General features: G+C 36.2%; 1 long non-coding RNA gene across 1 annotated transcript; it reads left to right on the top strand.

Moving 5' to 3' along the window:
• Positions 1–456: 456 nt before the first annotated feature.
• On the top strand, positions 457–1,311 carry LOC147006953 (uncharacterized). The gene is made up of 3 exons (XR_015054506.1): positions 457–650; positions 908–965; positions 1,258–1,311. It is a non-coding gene; the product is annotated as an uncharacterized LOC147006953 (long non-coding RNA).
• The last annotated feature ends 7,475 nt before the right edge of the window (positions 1,312–8,786 follow it).

The following is an 8,786-nucleotide window of genomic DNA, read 5'->3' as shown; positions in this document are numbered from 1 at the left end:
GTGTTTTTTTGACACGGCCGTGCTGTGTGAATGAGGAAGTGGTTTTGGACTGTCATGCTGTGAAAAAATAGGAACTATTCTGTGAGACAAGGTCTAGTGTTTATATTTTATCTCAAGTGCACGAACTGAAAACATTTGAATCAGAAACTTTTATAGGCGTGGTTTATGTCCCAGCACGATTTACAACTCGAAGCTGATGACCAGATGAGATCATTAAGATAAACTTGTCATTTCCTGTACTTACACCCAATGATTAAGCAATTTCCTCATCGTTTGCTTTGCCTGCATGGTTCGCTTGACATAGTTTCTAACAGACGGGATTTTCATTTTTACAACTGAGGCATGGACGATATTTCTTCCGATGAAGCCAACAGCCCACTACAGAGTTGGTAAGTTTGTGTATGCTTTTCTCTTTGCAAACGATAGAGCAATCAGTTAGTAATTCAATCATGATAATTCTGATATATATATATATATTTTTTCCCTGACAGGGCATTGGAAGAAATTGAGTTCACATATCACGACGTGGTTCATGAAATTAATACTCTTATTGAAGAGATCAATGATTTTAGAAGAGAATTGAAAGACATTTTCAATGAGTGGCATGAAGTCTTATCACGTCCTCTCATCTCGAAGGAATTAAACCAATGGTGAGACACGTGTGTGTGCCTCTCTCTCTGTCTGTCTTTCTACCTACCTCTCTCTGCTCTTATTAGAAGAGGCCAATGATTTATAATGACTGGTCTCTGATCTCGAATGGAATTAAACCAGTGGTGAGCCGCGTGTGTGTGTGTCTATGTGTGTGTCTATGTGTGTGTGTATGTGTGTGTGTGCGTGTGTGTGTGTGTGTTGCTTTCCCTGTCTGTCTCTTCATCTATACCCTTGACTTATTTTTTTTTTTTTTCAGCACTATCGCACAACATCAGCTGTTGAAGCAATCTTGTACAACACATGATTTTCTGGAGGTAAATATTTCTGAATTATTATTAATATCACTCGTACAACACATGATTTTCTGGAGGTAAATATTGCTGAATTATTATTAATATCACTCTCTCTTTAGAATGTCAGTATTATGTTGGTTGCATCATTAGTTTGGACGTGGTTTTGTCAGTACACTGGAATTCATTTTATTGACCTTGAAAGGGATGACAGGCTCCTGGTGTGTTAATTCAGTGGTCAACGAGGCTTATTCATATTACCATGTAATTATCTTTCATAGAACCTAGTTATTATCCACTTTTTGTTTCAAAACAGAATATGGTGTCTGAGTTTCGAAATCACAAGGCATCTGAAGAAGATTGCTGGGGAAAGATTGTACATTCTCGCAAATGAATATTTAATATTTTCAATATTAATAAATTATATTTGTTTTGTTTTACAATTACTTGATTCTGAATTACAAGAAAAGAATAAAAGAGATGTAAGGGGGGGGGTTGGGGGGAGGGGGGTAGGTGCGCTCCCCCAATGACCCATCACCCCCTCATCCCATCCCCTCCCTCCCCCATGTGTGTGGGTGGGGGGAGGGGGGGGGGGGGGATGGGGGAGGTGGTGGGTCAAGGGTGGGGGCGCACAGGGGGGATGAGGGGGGTGGGGCTTGTGTGGGCGGGGCTTGTGTGGGCGGGGCTTCGGTGGGGGGCTTGTGTGGGTGGGGTGTGTGTGGGAGGGGCTTGTGTGGGCGGGGTGTGTGTGTGGGTGGGGCTTGTGTGGGTGGGGCTTGTGTGGGCAGAGGTTTATGTGGGTGGAGCTTGTGTGGGAGGGGTTTATGTGTGTGGAGTTTTTGTGTGGAGCTTGTGTAGGCAGGGCTTATGTGGGAGTGGTTTATGTGGGCAGGGTTTATATGGGCAGGGGTTTATGTGGGTGGAGCTTGTGTGGGAGGGGTGAATGTGGATGAGGCTTATGTGGATGAGGCTTATGTGGATAAATGGATGGGTGGAGAAGATGGGGGGATGGGGTGGATGAGTGGAGCTTTGTGTGGATGGGTGGATAATTTTTTAATTAAATAAACATGTTGTGTGTGTGAGGAACTGTAATTAACTAATCACTAATTATGTGAATATGATGAATATGGGTGGAGCTTGTGTGGGGTTTGTGTGTGTGGAGCTTGTGTGGAGTTTTTGTGTGGAGGTTGTGCTGGAGCTTGTGTGGGGTTTGTGTGGGCGGGGCTTCGGTGGGGAGGGGCGTGTGTGGGCGGAGTCAAAAAGGGGCGGAGTCAAAAATTTCAAGTTATTAGGAGCTTGTGGGGGGGTGTGTGGTGGGGGTTTGTGTGGGATTTGTGTGGGCGGGGCTTGTGTGGGCGGGGGCTTGTGTGGGTGGAGCCAAAAAGGGGCGGAGTCAAAAAATTTCAATTTATCTTTGTCTTTTTTGTAATTCCTGTGAATAAAATGAACCTAAAATCTCTTCCCTTCCAAATCATGATATCTTATAAGTTCAAGGAACATTATCTATTACATCAACAATTTTAAAAAGCTCGTTGGTCATTCATCTTTTCGTATAACCTTTTTCAAATGAGATTTCCACCTATATATTCTTACGATATCACCAGCTTTCTGAAGTCTTAGGTTTTCTGACATTAATCTCTTTTTTCATATTTTAATTTTGTAAATTGTTTCTGATGGCTTCATATTTGTTGACGTGTGAATCGTGTCATTGTACTTATCCACAATATCTTGAATAAAAAGATGACCATTATTTGTGAACCGAGTTGTGTGAATTTTTTTATATAGTCTCTCTTTTTAAGATACGATTAAAGCGCTTCAACAACAACTGCCTTCCCTTCATTAAAGGTACTGTATAATGTAATACTTGTTATTTTTTTAGAAAATTCATAAATGTCTTGTTATAAAACTCCCTACCCTCTATCAGTCCACAATTTTTGGGTTTTCTCTTACTTTTATTAAATATCGTGTTGGAAGGCTAACATAAGAGTATTACCTTGTTTTGTTTTTTAATGGTACAACCCACAGATATCTACTCCTCAAATCAATAACGGTTACAAAGCATACTTGTACCCCTTATCATTATTTTCTTTTCTCTTTCACGAGTTCAATCAAATCAAGCCCAGACCAGATATAATCTGCTTCCTTGAATGCTTTCCTTCTCTGAAACTTTGTGAATATTGGTTTATGTAATTCATCAGCTAATTGCTCTTCAGTCTTAATGGCATCATTAGAGCCTATAAGTTTTTTGAATTTCCAAGTCCAAGTTTCAATTTAGCACTGATCATCTTCTTCCCCAATGAACCGATCAACTTTTTTCTCTCAAGGTTGGATTTTGTATCAGAGACAAATTATACAACATTTCTCCTATACGACTTCAGCCTTTTCTTCCAACGTTGTGGGTGTTACATAATCAATATCGTGTCTCATGCACACTTCATCAACTTCTATTGATAGGCTTACTCCAGGATTTAGGATTGTTCTGCCTCTATCTAATCTTTTTATCCAAGTTTGTGCCTGAGCCACAGAAAGAATACCTAGAGGAGTGTAATTCCCCTGGTATTCCAGTAGTTGTAAATTTACTTCCTGATAAAAAACTTTTGGATATCTCCTCCCTAGTTTGTGTTGAAGTCCAATTGATTTTTTTAGAACCATGAACATATACCTTTTTGTATAACCCTGTTATTTTTACTTTTAATGATATGAAATATTTTGAGTATTAGGTTATCTTTTTGTTTGAGACAATAACTCATTTATTTTATGAGAAAAATTCCTGCAGAGTGCAAAAACCTTTTTAGTTTCCAACATGCACATTTGAATCTTGATTTTAAAACATAAAGAATCCTTAGAAATGCCTTCACTCTCTCCTCCATTTATTTAAGAAAAAAAAAAAAAAAATGAAAAACTTGAATTAAAGTCCATATCTTGTGGTACTTAATAGTCTTGCCGAAAGTATTGCATGGACTTTATAATTCTTTCTTTTTCCTCCTCGGTGGGTTGAGTTATTATGCTTTGTAATTATTGTAATCTTTTTTTTTTAATCTCACTGGTTTCCATGTTGTGATATTTGTTTGCTCATTCTTTGCTTCTTTCTCTCCCTCTCCTCCTTCTCTCTCTTTTTTTCCTCCTTCTCTTTCTTCTCCCTCTCCTCCTCTCCTTCTTCTTTCTTCTCCCTCTCCTCCCTCTCTCTCTTCTCTCTCTCCTCCCTCTCTCTCTTCTCTCTTTGCCCTCCCTCTCTCTCTTCTCCCTCTCCTCCTTCTCTCTCTTCTCTTTTTCCTCCTTCTCTTTCTTCTCCCTCTTCTCCTTTTCTCTCCTCTTCCCTCTCTTCTTCAACTCCTTCCTCATCCCTTACTATCCTTGAATGGCTTACACCCCATAGAATATTATGTCTCATGTATTCATCAGTAGATTTTCTTGTTATTCCTGTTATCCAAAATAATTTTTTTTGACAACAGGAAATGACCAATAAAATTTCTTTTGCAATTTCTAAAACCTTACCTTTTCTTATACTTTATGGTAATTTTTTTTCATTATTTAACATTCTAGAACAAATCTAAAGTTGTTGGTTTATCTTATCTTCACAATGCCAATCTTTTATTGAAAATACCTCATTCTTATGTTGTAGAACATATTTATTAAAATACCGAATACCCTTTTCTTGCAAGGTATGACAGTTGGACACAGAAATGATAATTTTCTTGAAGCCTTCCTTGCTGTCATTTATGTAGGAAATATATGTTAGAATACATATTATGACACGAGAAACACCTCCCCATCTTCCCATAGTTAAATCATTTCTTGTATTTCCTTACTTATTATATATACATAATCCTTGTTTTTTCTGTTTTCATGAGATAAACAGGGGCAAAACCACATTAATATATTTACACCTTAATAAATTCTTTTATTTGTTATTTTGCTATTCGTGGCTCTGACTCATTCTCGATACCAAGTGTGATAATATTCTTCCTTTACGAGACTGATTTAATTGTTCCAAGGTCTTCGAGGTTAATTTCAAATGATAATTCTGCCTTCAAGTGTTCATGTCATGTCCCAGTATTCTTATTCTCATGCTAAACGATACATTTATGCTATAAAAATTTATTTTAATTGAACTGTAATTCTGTATGCACCTGGAGATAATATCAACACTTCTGTATCTTTAGAATACACACATGTTTATTGGCTGGTTATCTTCTTCTTCTTTCTACAGCCCAGTTAGGGTGCTGCCAGCTGATCATCCCAGATGACCAGTGATTGGCATGTTGTTTGATGGCTGATTATTCTTCCTGATGCAACCCTGGCTTCCCGCCTTACAGACAGCAGAGATGGCACACCTATTTTAACCGGGGTATACACCCAGCTCAGTACACTGGTACCCATTTTTGCCGACTGAAGGATATTATATTAGCCAACTCAGGTATTAATTCAGGTCTAATGGGCTTAACCAGACCTCTTGGATCCAAGTTACCGTCTCAATACACTATGGGCCACCACCAGGTTGTTTTATTTAAGGATATATATTGCATGATAAATCGCTTAATCTCACCTTAAGTCATTAGTAAATTGAGACATTGGATAATTTTTAATTTATAAGCATTTTTCATGTTTAATATTTTTGGTTATATTATATTTATGTCGTTCAGCCTGTGCCTTTGTGTAATAATTTGATAGTCATGTCTAGTTCTTGAGATAAACCAAAGATACAGAAACCATCTTTACCAACATAAGTCATTTATATTAGATTAAAAATAATGATCATAAAATTTTTTATTTTTTGTTGAGTTGGAAAATAACACATATAGGCATGAATTGGCCACATACTTTGATTTTAATTCTTGGACTTGAAATGTTTGGATAAACCTGTCTGTTCACCCAGAATTTTACGACTTCAACAGGTGGTGGAAGACCAAAACTATCAAAATAATGTTTGTCTTGACTATTAAAAATACAAACCCAATTAGAGAAACAGTCTCCCATTATTATCTTCTAAGTCTCATAATAATGTTCTTTGTATGTCTTCTGACACATTTGTTAATTCATCTCTCATACAAATAACCACATTATGAATTTTTAGTTTCCACAATATTTGACAAGTTGTAAATTTGATGGTATGTATTCTTTCCAAATTTTTCAACCACTCATCAATGTCATTTATTTATTATGAAAGATATAATCCATTACCTCTTTTAGATTAATTTTACACCTGCTTGTGCTATAGAGAGAAAGCATATCTCCAACTAACAATCTCGTTTGACACCTCAGACTGACCTTCAAGTTTTTCAGCGAGAAAAAAAAGTTTTTTTTCTTCTTTAATAGAATATAGAGATCATCATCACAACACAATAAAAATAATAATATAATAATTAATAAAAAAAAAAATCTACAATTACACCACTTCCACTAATTTGTTTCTCAACTTCTTTGTTATGTCTTTCCAATTGTCTTTTGAGCCTGGAGTTGAGCCTTCCTTTTAGATTTAAGGGCAGTTTTCACCGCTGTTGAAATACCACCCGTCAATGCTCCAAACCCGCACTTAAACCAGCAAATGAAAGGGAATTAGAAATGGGAGAAATCCTCCACTCGTCTCTCTTATTTGGAATATTTTTTCAACATTGGTTTTGTCATTTTAATTTTAAGTGAGCCAGTGTGTCATTCCAAAGATTTTAACCTGTTCTCTTGTGAGAAAAACATCAATTCTTAATGCATCACTTTTCTCTGAATTGTATTAAACGTTAATCGTACCAAGGCTTTTGATTTTAGAACACAAGATGATAGGTTTATGAAGATTGATTTGATTAACAAATACCCCAGTTGGTACTTTGCCACTCATTTATTTAACAAAAAATTATGTGAGACTAATCATCACACCATTATCTGTATTAATCTGCAATTCTGTTTCTTCCAAAAGCAAACAATATGTATCAACTTTCTTCACTCTCTCCTCTTTCAATGTATAGGGAAGTATCCACTACGATTAGACTTTATAGTTTCCTTTTGAGCGCTCAGGTCAAACGCATAGATTGTATACAAACTTTTAAAATGCTGTCATATGTCCAAAATAGGTTCTTTATTTCCATTACTTTCACACACCTTTTGGCAAGACTTGTATGCTTCAGCAAAATCATTTTTTTCCCAATTAATTTCCAATCTATCTCGAGTGGGTAAAATGTTCCATCTAGAGAAACGCATGAAGTTGTTTCTTCACCTTAGCATTATCACTCAATGCATTATTCTTATCAGTCGCAGTATCACCATCTGGCTTTTTAAAAATGATCCACAGATATCGTGGCTTTCCTTCCCAGAACACCCAAAATTCCACGTGATTGGAGTTGTTTGATTGAGTTTAACGTGTTGACATCTTCTTTTGAGGTATGATACACTGAGTGGTTTCTTTGAGTTAAGTCTTCGATTCAACATCTCTTCTGTTTTAAGATTAGGAGTATATTCACTGATATACCAACTCATTTCCTCAATTACAAATTTATTCTGATCACCAAAAAGCACTACCAACACCAAAAAGCAATCGATTTTCATTATCATTCCTTTGTAGTTGAAATCTAATTTTAAGGCCATACAGAACTTTATCATGATCACAAAATCCAAATATACCTTTAAGAGGAACTGCCACAGTAAAACTATTTTCTGCTTTTTGTATCATCATTATACATTCCTTTCCTTTGAGTATACCCAGGGTCTGTGTTTGTTCCCGTTGACATATCAGGAATAAAACCTTCGACAGACCCCTTTCCCATTCTATCACTGAATGTATAGAGTGTAAATTTTATCATTTCAGATACAGCAGAGACATAATCAACCGCTTCAACTTCTTGTGTTCCAATATACAAACGCACACTATCAAACATTTTCCAGAAGAAATCATTTACAAGTGTAGCGTTTGTGTTATTCCCAGCCTTAGTGAATTTAAATTTACACAACAAGAAACTTTCGGAGAGATTCAAATAGGTTTGTTGATTATTTATTTCAAAACTTTTTGTACCATTCGTATTCCAGTCTGTTCCAGTTATTGCATTTACCTTGAAGTAATCTTCTTTTTAGTGGAGTTTGAGATAATAATAGTATCATCCAAATCATAGATACTATCAATTGCTTCCATACTTGTATTTATTTAGGAAAAAAAAGATGTTAAAACTTTTGAAACCCTGATCCAAGTATTTGAATTATTTTCTGTCGTTCTTGGGGACAACTGAGTTTTGCCTTTCTTAATTTCTTTTATTGCTTGTAATTTATGAGATTCCTTCTGAGCATCTTTTATACTCTTTACGGCACCTGCTACATTTCCCACAGCAGAAGCAGTTGAACCAATTAGATCTTTATGTTTAAGAATAGTTGAACCAATACCCATGAGAGTATCAATTATCCCATCTCCTCGAAATTGATGTCCAACACCCCTTTGTCTCTTAGGTTTATAGTATCCTCTACCAAGATACATACCTTCACCCTTGTAGTATGGGGAAAGGAACATCCCATCCCCTGTAATTATTTTATATTTTCCCAACTCGTGTTTCCTCAAAATAACCATCGTATTTATTTATTGGAAAACTTCACGTAGGTGAATTCTGATGGATATAACTTCTCCATTAAAAGAAATCACACGATTATCTTGGTCGGTTATCCTAAAATTTACTCTGTGTATGGTTTTCCTGACACAGGTAGATAAACCAAATTTTTGGGTTCCATATTGAATTTATAACCAATTGGGGTTGAGTATGCGCTGAATGAAAATATTGTATTTGTTTTTTTCCCATCATTATAAGCACCATCAATCAAATCACAGTGAATTAACACCGAATTTATTCCTGAGGATATTTGAATGACATTATCACT

This window comes from Eptatretus burgeri, unplaced genomic scaffold (assembly GCF_056783735.1).
Source record: "Eptatretus burgeri isolate ZD-2024b unplaced genomic scaffold, Ebu_testis_v1 Ebu_testis_scaffold_980, whole genome shotgun sequence".
NCBI classification, from domain to species: domain Eukaryota; kingdom Metazoa; phylum Chordata; class Myxini; order Myxiniformes; family Myxinidae; genus Eptatretus; species Eptatretus burgeri.
Note: the sequence above shows the minus strand (reverse complement) of the source record. Positions and strands in the feature narration are given on the sequence as shown.